Genomic DNA, 14593 nt, shown 5'->3' with positions numbered 1-14593 from the left:
GATGATAGTTTCTTTTGCTGTGCAGAAGCTCTTTAGTTTGATTAGATCCCATTTGTCAATTTTGGCTTTTGTTGCAATTGCTTTTGGTGTTTTAGTTATGAAGTCTTTGCCCATGCCTATGTCCTGAATGGTACTGCCTAGGTTTTCTTCTAGAGTTTTTATGGTTTTGGGTTTTACATTTAAGTCCTTAGTCCTTCTTGAGTTAATTTTTGTATAAAGTGTAAGGAAGGGGTCCAGTTTCTGTTTTCTGCATATGTCTAGCCAGTTTTCCCAGCAGTATTTATTAAATAGGGAATCCTTTCTTCCCCTTTGCTTGTTTTTGTTAGGTTTGTCAAAGATCAGATGGTTGTAGATGTGTGGTGTTATTTCTGAGGCCTCTGTTCTGTTCCATTTGTCTATATATCTGTTTTGATACCAGTACCATGCTCTTTTGGTTACTGCAGCCTTATAGTATAGTTTGAAGTCAGGTAGCATGATGCCTCCAGCTTTGTTTTTTTTGCTTAGGATTGTCTTGGCTGTACAGGCTCATTTTTCGTTCCGTATGAAATTTAAAGTAGTTTTTTTCTAATTCTGCAAAGAAAGTCACTGGTAGCTTGACGGGAATAGCATTGAATCTATAAATTACTTTGGGCAGTATGGCCATTTTCAAGATTCTTCCTATCCATGAGAATGGAATGTTTTTCTATCTGTTTGTGTCCTCTCTTATTTCCTTGAGCAGTGTTTTGTAGTTCTCCTTGAAGAGGTTCTTCACATCCCTTGTAAGTTGTATTCCTAGGTGTTTCATTATCTTTGTAGCAATTGTGAATGGGAGTTCACTTATGATTTGGCACTCTGCTTATCTGTTGTTGGTATATAGGAATGCTTATGATTTTTGCACATTGATTTTGTAGCCTGAGACTGCTGAAGTTGCTAATCAGCTTAAGGAGATTTTGGGCTGAGACGACGGGGTTTTCTAAATATACAATCATGCTATCTGCAATCAGAGACAATTTGACTTTCTCTCTCTCTATTTGAATACCCTTTATTTCTTTCTCCTACCTGATTGCCCTGGCCAGAACTTCCATTACTATGTTGAATAGGAGTAGTGAGAGAGGGCATCCTTGTCTTGTGCTGATTTTCAAAGGGAATGCTTCCAGATTTTGCCCATTCAGTATGAAATTGGCTATTGGTTTGTCATAAATAACTCTTATTATTTTGAGATATCAATACCTAGTTTATTGAGAGTTTTTTGCATGAAGGGGTGTTGAATTTTATCAAACGCCTTTTCTGCCTGTATAGAGATAATTGTGTGGTTTTTGTCATTGGTTCCGTTTATGTGATGGATTATGTTTATTGATTTGCGTTTGTTGAACCAGCCTTGCATCCCAGGGTAAAGCTGATCTGATTGTGGTGGATAAGCTTTTTGATGTGCTACTGGATTCAGTTTGCCAGTATTTTATTGAGGATTTTTGCATCGATGTTCATCAGAGATATTGGCCTGAAGTTTTCTTTTTTTGTTGTGTCTTCCCGGTTTTTGTATCAGGATGATGCTGGCCTCATAAAGCATCATGAGGAGCCCCTCTTTTTTGATTGTTTGGAATAGTTTCAGAAGGAATGGTACCAGCTCCTCTTTGTATTTCTGGTAGAATTCAGCTGTGAATCTATCTGGTCCTGGGCTTTTTTTGGTTGGTAGGCTATTAATTACTGCCTCAGTTTCAGAACTTGTTATTGGTCTATTCAGGGATTTGACTTCTACCTGGTTTAGTCTTGGGAGGGTGGGTTTATGTGTCCAGGAATTTATCCATTTCTTCTACATTTCTAGTTTCTTTGCATAGAGGATTTTTTTTTTTTTTTTTACACAGAGTCTCTGTTGCCCAGGCTGGAGTGCAGTGGCGTGATGTCGGCTCACTGCAACCTCTGCCTCCCAGGTTCAAGTGATTCTGCTTCCTCAGCCTCCTGAGTAGCTGGGATTACAGGCACGCACTACCACACCTGGCTAATTTTTGTATTTTTAGTAGGATGGGGTTTCACCATGTTGGTCAGGCTGGTCTTGAACCCCTGACCTCAGGTGATCCACCCACCTAAGCCTCCAAAAGTGCTGGGATTACAGGTGTGAGCTACCACGCCCAGCTGAGGCTTTTATAGTATTCTCTGATGGCAGTTTGTATTTCTGTAGGATCAGTGGTGATATCCACTTTATCATTTTTTATTGTGTCTATTTGATTCCTCTTTATTAGTCTAACTAGTAGTCCATCTATTTTGTTAATCTTTTCAAAAAACCAGCTCCTAGATTTATTGATTTTTTGAAGGCCTTTTCATGTCTCTATATCTTTCAGTTCTGCTCTGATCTTAGTTATTTCTTGTCTTCTGAAAGCTTTTGAATTTGTTCTTGCTTCTCTAGTTCTCTTGCGATGTTAGGGTGTCGATTTTAGATCTTTCCAGATTTCTGCTGTCAGCATTTAGTGCTATGAATTTTTCATCCCCAGCCAATCAGCAGCACCCATTCTCTATCCCCCTGTGCATCAAATTATCCTTAAAATCTCTAGCCTCTGAGTTATTGGGGAGGCGGATTTGAGAAATATCTCCTGTCCTTCTGCTCAGCTACCCTGTGATAATTAAAGTCTTTATGGCAACTTCTGCTGTTTTCTGTATCATCTTTTTTGGGCAGTAGAAAAGAGAAATCCATCAGACAGTTACACCCCTTTCCCCCCCATCCTGCAAAAAAAGTTCACATCCTAATCCCTGGAATCTGTTGCAGGGGATCAGAATTTTCCACCCCCAAATATTCTACCCTGACATAAGTATTATTTCAAGTTGAAGGCAATTGAGAAAAAGTTCACTGCCCTCCCTCCATCTTCCTAAAAACAGGGTATAAATTTTCCTTGTGAAGGTATCCCTCCTTTTCCTGTAGCAGAGAGGACAATCCTCAATACCATAGACAGAAATGGTACCAGAAGAGTCTACACAAACAAACCTTACTGGCTAGCCCCAGGGGGCTAACATTAATGATTCTCCTACATTTATCTTTTCACAAGTTATCACTGCTAGAACATTTAGAAACCTCTTTCCTTTGTCTTGTCATTTCCCTATAAATTTATCATCCCTTAAATGGTGTAAAAGCCTCCAAGCCTGGCCACTTCTTTGGTGGGGGTGGGTTCTCTTCTCTATAATTCCCCCTTCCCATGTAAAACTTTTTTTTTTGAGTTGGAGTCTCGCTCTGTTGCCCAGGCTGGAGTGCAGTGGTGCAATCTCGGCTCACTGCAAGCTCCACCTCCCGGGTTCACGCCATTCTCCTGCCTCAGCCTCCCCAGTAGCTGGGACTACAGGCGCCCGCCACTGCACCCGGCTAATTTTTTGTACTTTTAGTAGAGACGGGGTTTCACCATGTTAGCCAGGATGATCTCGATCTTCTGACCTCGTGATCCACCCGCCTCGGCCTCCCAAAGTGCTGGGATTACAGGCGTGAGCTACCGCACCCGGCAAAAACTTTTAAGATCAAATAAAATTTGTATGTTTTTCTCCTCTTAATATGTCTTTTATCAGTTTATTTCACAGGCTCAGCCACTGAGCCTAAGAGGGTAGAGGGAAATTATTATTATTATTTTTGCCCTGCATTGTGAATATGTTACCTTATATGGCAAAGGGGAATTAAGGTTGCAGATGGAATTGCTGGCTTTGAAGATGAAAGGAGAAGCCACAAGCCAAGGAAGGCAGGTAGCATCTAGAAGTTGAATAAAACAAAGATATGAATTATCCCATATAGCCCTCAGGAAGAAATACAGCTGTCTTAGTCCATTTTGTGTTGCTATAACAGAATAGCACAGATTGTGTAATATATAAATAAAGGAAATTTATTTCTCATAGTCATGAAGGCTGGAAAGTCCAAGATCAAAAGGCCTGGCACCTGGCAAGGGCCTCTGGCTGTGTCATGCCATGATGGGACATGAAAGGGCATGAGGGGTGAAAGACAAAGAGAGAGAGTGAGAGAGAGAGAGAGAGAATTCACAGCCTCAAGCCCTGTTCTCATCTGCATTACCCTATTCATGAGGGTGGAGCCCTTATGATCTAAACACTTCCTATTAGGTCCCACCTCCTGACTCTATTGCATTGGAGATTAAGTTTCTAACACTTACTTCTTGAGGGACACATTAAAAACACAACAGTCCTACTGACATTTTGATTTTAGCTCAGTGAGTGCCATTTTGGATTTCGAATCTCTAGAAAGGTAAGAGAAGAAATTTGTATTGTTTCAAGCCATTAAGTTTTCAGTAATTTTTTTTGAGACAGTGTCTTTCTCTGTGGACCAGGCTGGAGTGCAGTGGTGTGAACATGGCTTACTGCAGCCTTGAACTCCTGGACTCTAGCAATCCTTCCACCTCAGCCTCCTGAGTAGCTGGGACTACAGGCATGCACCACCATGCCTGGCTAGTTTTTTTCCTTTTGGTAGAAACAAGGTCTTGCCATGTTGCCCAGGTTGGCCTTGAAGGCCTGGGTTCAAGTGATCCTCCTACCTTGGCCTTCCAAAGTGCTAGAATTACAAATGTGAGCCACTGCCCCTGGCCTATGGTAACTTTTTTTTTCTTTTTTTGAGATGGCGTTTTGCTCTTGTCACCCAGGCTGGAGTGCAATGGCACAATCTCAGCTCACTGCAACCTCCACCTCCTGGGTTCAAGTGATTCTCCTGCCTCAGCTTCCCAAGTAGCTGGGATTACAGGCACCCACGACCACGCCCAGCTAATTTTTGTATTTTTAGTAGAGATGGGGGTTCACCATGTTGGCCAGGCTGGTCTCAAACTTCTGACCTTAGGTGATCTACCCGCCTCAGCCTCCCAAAGTGCTGGGATTACAGGCATGAACCACCACACCTGGCCTGGTAACTTTTTAAATAGAAGCTGTAGAAAACTAGCACAAGATTTATAGGTTTAGTTTATTCATTTTAATTGCTGTGTAAGTTTATTTACAGGTTTAGTTTATTCATTTTAATTGCTATGTAGAATTCCACTGTATGTGTTCTTTGCCTATTACTTCTCAAAATTGTATTTGGGAGATTCAATCACGCAGCATGTGCCGGTATTTTGTACAGTTTTATTTGTTTTCTGTTGAATGACTACACAACATTTTGTTCCTCTATACTCCTGTTGATGGACATTATTTCCATATTTTTTGTTATAAGCAATGTTATGAAAATTTTTGAATTTGTTTTCTATGTACATGTGCAAGAATTTCTCATAGGGGCCGGGCACAGTGGCTCACACCTGCAATCCCAGCATTTTGAGAGGCCAAGCTGGGAGTATCACTTGAGCCCAGGAGTTCAAGGCCAGCCTGGGCAACATAGCAAGACCTCATTTCTACAAAAAATTTAAAAGCCAGCCGGGCATGGTGACATGCGCCTGTAGTCTGAGCTACTCAGGAGGTTAAAGTGGAAAGATCGCTTGAGCTCAGGAGGTCAAGGCTTCAGTGGGTATTGATTGTGCCACTGTACTCCAGCCTGGGCAAAAGGGCAAGACCCTGCCTCAAAAGAAACAAAAAGATTTTCTTAATAGGCCAATGGGTTGATAGCCCATTGGGATAATGAATCTAATGTGCAGCCAGGTTTTTAACTGAAGGGGAGTGGAATTGCTGGATTGTAGGGAGTATGCATCATTAACTTCATTATATGGACTAAATTGCTCTCCAAAGTGGTTCTACCAATTTAACCTCCTCTGGCAATGCATGAAGGCGTCCATTTTCCTACAAATTCAAATTTGACTTTAAAATTTTTGCCAATATGATGAGTATAAATGGCTTCTCCTTTTTATTTTAATGTGCATTTCCCTGATTACTAGAAAGGATGAACATGTTTACATATGTTTATTGGCCATCTGCCTTTCCTGTTCCTTGAATTGTCTGGATAATGTGGAACTATATAAGATACAGACCTGACATGCAGGACAACGCCAATGTGAAAATGTAATTGAACCCCCATAGGCCTTGATGGTTATTTAAGTAGTATTTATTAAATTTAAGTATCTTTAAGTGAAATTTACATGAGGAACTCATGAATGTATTATTTAATAAAATGTATCATGAATGTATCACTTAATAAAATCTAAGTAATAATATTTGTCTTTTCATGTGAAGAATAATTTAAAGCTATTGAAACTCTGAGAAACTTTAACATGGCTCTTTTGACAAACACTTCCTACTTTTTTTTTTTTTTTTGAGACGGAGTCTCACTCTGTTGCCCAGACTGGAGTGCAGTGGCGTGATCTCGGCTCATTGCAACCTCTGCCTCCTGGTTTCAAGCGATTCTCCTGTCTCAGCCTCCCGAGTAGCTGGCATTACAGGTGCCTGCCACTATGCCCAGCTAAATTTTGTATTTTTAGTAGAGACGGGGTTTCACTATGTTGGCCAGGATGGTCTCCGTCTCCTGACGCCAAGTCATCCTCCTGCCCTGGCCTTCCAAAATGCTGAGATTGCAGGCATGTGGCACCACATTCAGCCAACATGTCCTACTTTTTGTTTCTGATTTAGCAATCAAATGTCAAGAATATGAACCCATTTTTTCATTAAACAATGAATACATTTTAGATTCTAACCAGTTTATTTAACAATGAACATATTTTAGATTCTAACCAGTTCATTTAAGAAGAAGTAAAAGCTTCTAGCAACAAGGATATCATCTTGATAATTATTGAATGTTTACAAGTATTTAATTCTTAGGTTGAAGGAAAGGACTTAGGAAATCACAGAAGGGCATTGGTGGCTGGGTGTTCTGCTCAATGGCTCTAAAGCTGCAGTGTGCGAGACAACTGCTTACTCCAAAGATCTGTTCATCCAACAGCTGAAACTCTTCTTTCCCAGTTCCCTACTCTCCTCTGGCTCTTAAGTTGGGAAATATCAGAAGCAAAAAGTCAGAAAAGCCATGATGCTATCTGTGATTTCACTACGCCCTCTTTCGGACATAGACTGCACTTGCGCATGAGAGTCATCCACTTTCCATGGCATAATACAATAAATGACTTCCGTTTCTGTATTTCTATTTTGTAACCAAAACTATCAAATGGTATTTAGTACATAAAGACTTCAAATTAATATCTTTTTATCTATTTACCTAACTATTTAATCTAGACATATCTATCTGCCATAGGTATATAAATATAGACAGGTAGATGGATGATAGAGAGATGGAGATATGGCTAGAGATATAGATAGATACACGTGATAGGCTTGTTTTCCTTCTCTTTTTTTCTAAGTCTTTGTGACACGGAATTTCCTTCCACAAAGCATTTAAAAATATTGTTATCAATTGAAGATTTACCCTTGACTATCTGATGTCTTTTTATCAAATTCTATTTCATACCTTTTAATCATAGTATTTATCTAGTTTTCTGATGTGATGCTTTTCCCCTGAAAGAGAAACTGGCTCAGCACAAATCACCAACTTTGCATTACTATTATTTTAATTTTAATTTTTTGGACAGAGTTTTGCTCTGTAGCCCAGGTTGGAGTACAGTGGCATGATCTCGACTCACTGTAACCTCCACCTCCTGGGTTCAAGCGATTCTCCTGCCTCAGCCTCCTGAGTAGCTGGTATTACAGGCACATGCCACCACTCCCAGCTAATTTTTTGTATTTTTAGTAGAAACAGGGTTTCACTATGTTGGTCAGCCGGGTCTTGAACTCCTGACCTCAAATGATACACCCATCTCGGCCTCCCAAAGTGCTGGGATTACAGGCGTAAGCCACCACGCCCAGCCATATTATTATTATATTTGAGACAGGGTCTGTTTCAAAAGGCTGGAGTGTGGTGGTGCAATCACGGTTCACCGCAGCCTTAACCTCCTGGGCTCAAGTGATCCTCCCACCTCAGCCTCCTGAGTAGCTGGGACTGCAGGTGTGCGCCACCATGCCCAGCGAATTTTTGTAATTTTGTAGAGATGGGGTTTCTCCATGTTATCCAGGCTGGTCTCAGAATTCCTGGGTTCAAGTGATCTGCCCTCTTTGACCTCCCAAGGTGTTGTGATTACAGGTGTGAGCCACCACGCTCGGCATCAACTTTATTATACCAGCCTATATTTTATTCCTTTCCTTTCTGTTCTTCCCTCCCTCCCTTCCTACCTTTCCTCCTTTCTCCCCTAATTTTTGCGATCTTTTGTAACTGCTGAAATGATCACATGTATTCCTTGCTACGGTGCAAAGTATATTGGGATAACAAAATATATGGGGAAGATAATAGCCATATATAAGTCAAAGGGTCCCTCTATTACTTTTGTTATTCATTAAGTTGAGCCAAGATTTTGTTGGCTCTACAATTAATTGAGAGATACAAGCATATGATGCAAAATTCATGCAGTATTAAAATGTATACAGTGAGGGAAAAGAGTCTGTTTTACACATCAGCTTCCCGCCTAAGGGACAATCTCTGTTGCCTGTTCCTTAACATATGTATTTTAAAAGCGAAATCCTCTGCACATGGTTAACGAAATGGAGTGGAATTTCAGGGTGATATTATGTTCCTCATTTAGTGGAGAGAAAAAAGCATATGCCCTCAAACACCCTTCTGCCTCCTCTCCCCTCTCCTCCCCTCCCCGCCTCCCTTCCTTCCTTCTTTTTTGAGATGGAGTCTTGCTCTGTCGCCCAGGCTGAAGCACAATGATGTGATCTCAGCTCACTGCAACCTCTGCCTCCCAGGTTGAAGAAATTCTCCTGCCTCAGTCTCCTGAGTAGCTGGGATTACAGGTGCGTGCGACTATGCCAGGCTAATTTTTGTATTTTATTATTATTATTTTTTTCACCGTTCAAGGAATTTTTATTAAAGCAATAATTTTATAATCCAAATTACATTTCCTTGCTCAGTTATCAATTCTGTTACTTAAAACAGAACTGACATTTTGAGCTATTCCACAGTAAAGAATTACAAAATTAAAGAAAGGAATGCTTTAAATTTTTGCACTTTGCTGAAAATTCTTTTTCCCAGAGTCTATAAAACATTAATTGGTTTTCATATTTTACTATTTTGTGTTTTTTTAAAATTTTTAAATCAATAAGTAATCTAGGACTAGCACTATGTTTGCTAGACCTGGCATTTACTCGGTACATAAGGTTCAAAGTTTCTTTTCCTTTTTAAATTTATTTTATATTTTGCAATGTTTTTTCCATAATATTTACATTTTTCAATGTTTAGATATTTTTCTTCTGTGAAGCACAAGTTTCTTTTCATGGTCCCTGATCAATTTTAAACAGTTGGAACACCCGTGGCACTGTTAACTGCTTTCTGGGCAGCCTCTTCAGCTTGGTGGGCTTGTAGTACAGCTACAGTTTCATCAACCTTAGAACGGAGTGACTCTGGAGACTCCAGCATATGAAGAAGTTCTGAATTACCAATCTCCAACAACATGCCAGTGATTTTACCAGCAAGAGTAGGGTGCATGGCTTGAATAAGAGGAAACAGCCGTTCACCCAACATTTGCTTTTGCTCTTGAGGAGGGGCAGATACCAACATGGAAGCAGTCAAAGGTTCCTGTTGTACATGAACAGCAGGCTGTTGCATTGTAACTTGTGGCTGTGCATTAAGATGTTTCTGAGGACTGCGAACTCCCGCAGCATAGTTATAATGTGGAGTTGCAGCAGCAGCAGCAGCTGCAGGATGTGGACCCATTGTCTGTGTTGATGTGTTAGCAACACACTGTGTTGACACGACTCGTGGAACCTGTGAAGAAGCTGGTCTCATAGTACTAAATGGTGGTCTAGGAGCAGCTGGGCAGATAGCACTGGGCATATTTTGGAATGGATGGGGTCTGGCACCCTGAGCAGTACAGCGAGGACTTGGTCTTAGTTGAGCAATTTGGCTAGGAGGATAGTAGGCAGCACCGTTCTGAGTCTGTGGGTTAGCTGCCATGAAGTAACCTGAAGGAGGTGCTGGCTGGTAGGGGTTGATTACAAGGTTGGGCACAGCTCGTACACTTGCCATTCTTTGCATATACTGGTTAGTGAGGTGAGCCTGGCACTCTTCTTTGCGCTGAGCTAAAGCAACATACAATGGCTTTGTGGCCACAACTCTACCATTCATTTCTGTAACTGCTTTAGTGGCTTCTTCTGGTGAGAAGAAACATACAAAACCAAACCCTTTGCTGCGACCACCCTCCATCATAACCTTTGCACTAGTGATTGTACCAAATGGAGAAAACTCTTTCCGGAGACGTTAATCATCAATGCCATCATCAAGATTTTTCACATAAAGATTAACACTGTGGTATCTGGTGATCCTATCTTGCCTCATCTGTTCAAATTTGCGCTTAAGTTCTGTCTGCCGTTCCACTTTTTTCTGAGCTCTACCAACATAAATTTGTTTTCCATTGAGCTCCTTTCCATTCATTTCATCCACAGCTTTCTGTGCATCTTCAAGCCTTTCAAAGCTTACAAATCCAAATCCTTTGGATTTTCCACTTTCATCAGTCATTACCTTCACATTTAAGGCAGGACCAAACTTGCCAAAGAGAACCTTAAGGCGCTCATCATCCATGTCTTCTCCAAAATTCTTGATGTAAACATTGGTGAACTCTTTCGCGTAGCTCCAAGTTCAGCTTCTCGTTCTTTATGAGACGTAAATCGTCCAACAAATACTTTGCGATCATTTAGGAGCATTCCATTCATTTTTTCCATGGCTCTTTCAGCTTCTTCCTGTGTCTCAAAGTGTACAGATCCATAGCCCTTGGAATCATTTTCATCACAGCCCACCTTACATGAAAGGATGTTACCAAAAGCAGAAAATGTATCATACAGTGCTTTATTATCAATGGATTTGTCCAGATTTTTAATGAATATGTAGCCCACTCCACTTTTGCGAAGTGATGGATCACGCTGAGACTACACGATACGTACTGGCTTGCCCTTTATAACATCAAAATTCATAGTGTTCACAGCATGCTCCGCGTCCGCCGGCGGCTGGAAGTTCACATACGCGTACCCCAAGGAGCCGCGGGTGATCATGTCCCTGCAGACCCGGATGGAGACGAGGGGCCCGGCCGGGCTGAACTTCTCGTAGAGCATCGCCTCGGTCACGTCGGGATGGAGGTCCCCTACGTACAGCGATGACGTGGGGTAGCTGGGGGCACTGGGGTTCATCTCGGCACGGCTGCCCGCAGGGCCACAGGCCGCGACCTTTCCGTGAGAGGAGGAGAGCGAATGCCGGGGCTGGGGGCGGGAGCTGAGGGCCGAAGCCGGGGGGAGATGAGCGGGGGCAAGCGCAAGCGCAGAGGGACAAAAATCACCCGGAATCGATAACTACTCAACCGCCCCGGAACGGTGTTGATCCGCTGCCGCTGGCTGCAGGCGAGGGTGGAGGCGTCAGTCCGGGCAGCGGGAAGCCCTCGGTCTCTTGGTTCCTTTTTGGAGCTGCTGCGGGCGGGCGATTCGGCCTCGGCTGCTTCAAGGGGTTATTTTATAAAAGAGGAAGAAAAAAAAAAAATAAAAGTCTACGGCAGGAGAGAGGCGGATTTTTTGTAAATTGTGGGGAAGTTTTTAAATTTTTTTTAAGATTTTTTTTAAAAATAATAAATGGATGTTCCGAGCCTGGAGCACACACTCCGCACTCTCAGCACTAACCGCTGGGAAGAAGGGGCTAATTTTTGTATTTTCAGTAGAGAGGGGGTTTCACCATGTTGGCCAGGCTGGTATGGAACTCCTGACCTCAGGTGATCTGTCCGCGTAGTCCTCCCAAAGTGCCGGGATTACAGGCGTGAGCCACCACGCCTGGCCAGTTTTTCTTTTTTTCTGGTGTAGGCACTTGTAGCTATAAAATTCCCTCTTAGTACTGCTTTTGCTGTATCGCATAGGTTTTGGTATGTTGTGTTTCCATTATCATTTGATTCAATAAATATTTCAATTTCCTTTTTAATTACTTCATTGATCCCCTGGTAGTTCAGGAGTATATTGTTTAATTTCCATGTGTTTGCATAGTTTCCAAAATTCCTCTTGTTATTAATTTCTATTTTTGTTTCATTGTGGTCAGAGAAAATGCTTGATATTATTTCAGGTTTTTTTTAGACCGAGTCTGAGTCTGTCACCCAGGCTGGAGTGCAGTGGCATGATCTCAACTCATTGCAACCTCTGCCTCTTGGGTTCGAGTGACTCCCTTGCCTCAGCCTCCCAAGTAGTGGGGACTACAGGTGTGTTCCACCATGCCTGGCTAGTTTTTGAATTTTTAGTAGAGATGGGGTTTCACTATGTTGGCCAGGCTGGTCTCAAACTCGTGACCTTGTGATCTGCCTGCCTCGGCCTCCCAAAGTGTTGGGCTACAGGCATGAGCGACTGCACCCGGCCCAGTTTTTTTTTTTTTTTTAATGTTTTAAGACTTATTTTGTGACCTAATAGATGGTCTATTCTTGAGAATAATCTATGTGCTGAGGAAAATAATGTGTATTCTGCAGCCATTGGATGAAATGTTCCGTAAATATCTATTAGATCCATTTGTTTTATAATGCAGATTAGGTCCAATTCATTAATTTTCTATCTGGAAGATCTGTCCAGTGCTGAAAGTGGGGTGTTGAAGTCTTCAGGTATTATCATATTGGGAACTATCTCTCTCTTTAGCTCTAATAATATTTACTTTATATATCTGAGTGCTCCAGTGTTGGGTACATATACATTTAAAATTGTTATATCCTTTTGCTGAACTGACTCCTTTATCCTTATATAGTGACCTTCTTTGTCTCTTCTTATAGATTTGTCTTGAAATCGATTTTGTCTGTTAGAAGTATAGCTACTCCTGCTCTTTTTTGGTTTTTATTGGCAGGGAATATCTTTCTATCCCTTTATTTTCAGTCTATGTGTGTCTTTGTAGGTGAAGTGTCTTTCTTTTAAGCAACAGATCAGTGGGTCTTATTTTTTATCCATTTATCTACTCTATGTCTTTTGATTGGAGAGGTTAGTCCATTGGAGAATTTACAATGTTATTATTGATAAGTAAGAACTTACTTTTGCAATTTTGTTATTTGTTTTCTGGCTGTTTTGTGGTCTTCTTTCTTTCTTTTCTTTCTGTTTTCCCTTAGTAAATGTTATTTTCTCTGGTGATATGATTTAGTTCCTTGCTGTTTGTTTTTTGTGTATTCATGGTATGTTTTTTCATTTGAGATTACCATGAGGCTTGCAAATACTATCTTATAACCCATTATTTTAAGCTGATAAAAACTTATCACTGTTTGTATAAACAAGCAAAAAGAAACCTAATAAAAAGTTTACACCCTAACTTCATCCCCCCTTTTTAATTTTTTGTTGTTTCTATTTATATCTTATTGTACTGTTCATGTCTTAAAAAGTTGTCATAGTTATTATTTTTGATTGATTCATCATTTAATCTTTCTGCTTATGATAAGAGTAGTTTACACACCACAGTTAGTGTTATCATAGTCTGTGTTTCTCCATGTACTTACTATTACCAGTGAGTTTTGTACCTTTTCTTTGAAATTGAAGAACTCTCTTTAGCATTTCTTGTAGGACAGGTCTGGTATTGATGAAATCCCTCAGTTTTTGTTTGTCTGGGAAAGTCTTTATTTATCCTCCATATTTAAAGGATGTTTGGACTGGATATACTATTCTAGGGTAAAACTATTTTTTTTTATTCAGCATTTTAAATATGTCATGCCACTGTCCCTTGGCCTGTAAGATTTTCACTGAAAAGTCTGCTGCCAGATGTATTAGAGCTCCATTGTATGTTATTTGTTTCTTTTCTCTTGCTGCTTTTAGGATCCTTTCTTTATCCTTGATCCGTGGGAGTTTGATTATTAAATTCCTTAAGGTAGTCATCTTTGGGTTAAATCAGCTTGGTGTTCTGTAATCTTCTTGTACTTGGATATTTATATCTTTCTCTATGTTTGGGAAGTTCTCTGTTATTATCCTTTTGAATAAACTTTCTACCCCTGTCTCTCTACCTCCTTTTTAAGGCCAATAACTCTTAGATTTTCCCTTTTGAGGCTATTTTCTAGATCCTTTAGGGATGCTTCACTGTTTTTTATTATTTTTTTCTTTTGTCTTTTCTGACTGTGTATTTTCAAATAGCTGTTTTCATGCTCACTAATTCTTTCTTCTGCGTGATTCATTCTGCTATTAAAGGCCTCTAATGTATTCTTCAGTGTGCCAATTGCATTTTTCAGCTGCAGAATTTCTGCTTGATTCTTCTTATTTCAATCTCTTTGTTAAATTTTTCTTATAGAATTGAATTCTGAATTCCTTCTCTGTGTTATCTTGAATTTCTTTGAGTGTCTTCAACACAGCTATTTTGAATTTTTCATCTGAACATTCACATATCTCTGTTTTTCCAGAATTGGTTCCCACTGCTTTATTTAGTTTATTTGGTGAAGTCACATTTTCCTAGAGTGTCTTGATACTTAAGGATGTTTGCTTGTATGTGGGCATTGAAGAGTTAAGTGTTTATTGTCTCACCTGAAGCCAGCAAGTCCCAGAGGTTCACTGTCTGGGCCAGACTACTGCAAATGTTCCCTTAAGGCTCAAGGGCTCTTAGGTCAGCTTTTTTTTTTGGATGGTCCCTGGCCTGGGACTCACCCTTCATGGTGGTGTTCTCCTCTTGGCCCAGGGCAGGTCCAGAAATGCCCACCAAGAATCAAGTCCTAGAATT

General features: G+C 40.7%; 1 pseudogene; it reads right to left on the bottom strand.

The window, feature by feature from the left end:
* Nucleotides 1–8993: 8993 nt before the first annotated feature.
* On the bottom strand, nt 8994–11178 carry LOC129010423 (polyadenylate-binding protein 1-like; annotated as a pseudogene).
* Nucleotides 11179–14593: the final 3415 nt, after the last annotated feature.

The sequence above is a fragment of the Pongo pygmaeus genome, chromosome 10, assembly GCF_028885625.2.
Source record: "Pongo pygmaeus isolate AG05252 chromosome 10, NHGRI_mPonPyg2-v2.0_pri, whole genome shotgun sequence".
Lineage (NCBI taxonomy): Eukaryota > Metazoa > Chordata > Mammalia > Primates > Hominidae > Pongo > Pongo pygmaeus.
The sequence above is the reverse complement of the archived record's forward strand: the minus strand, read 5'-3'. Positions and strand labels throughout refer to the sequence as shown.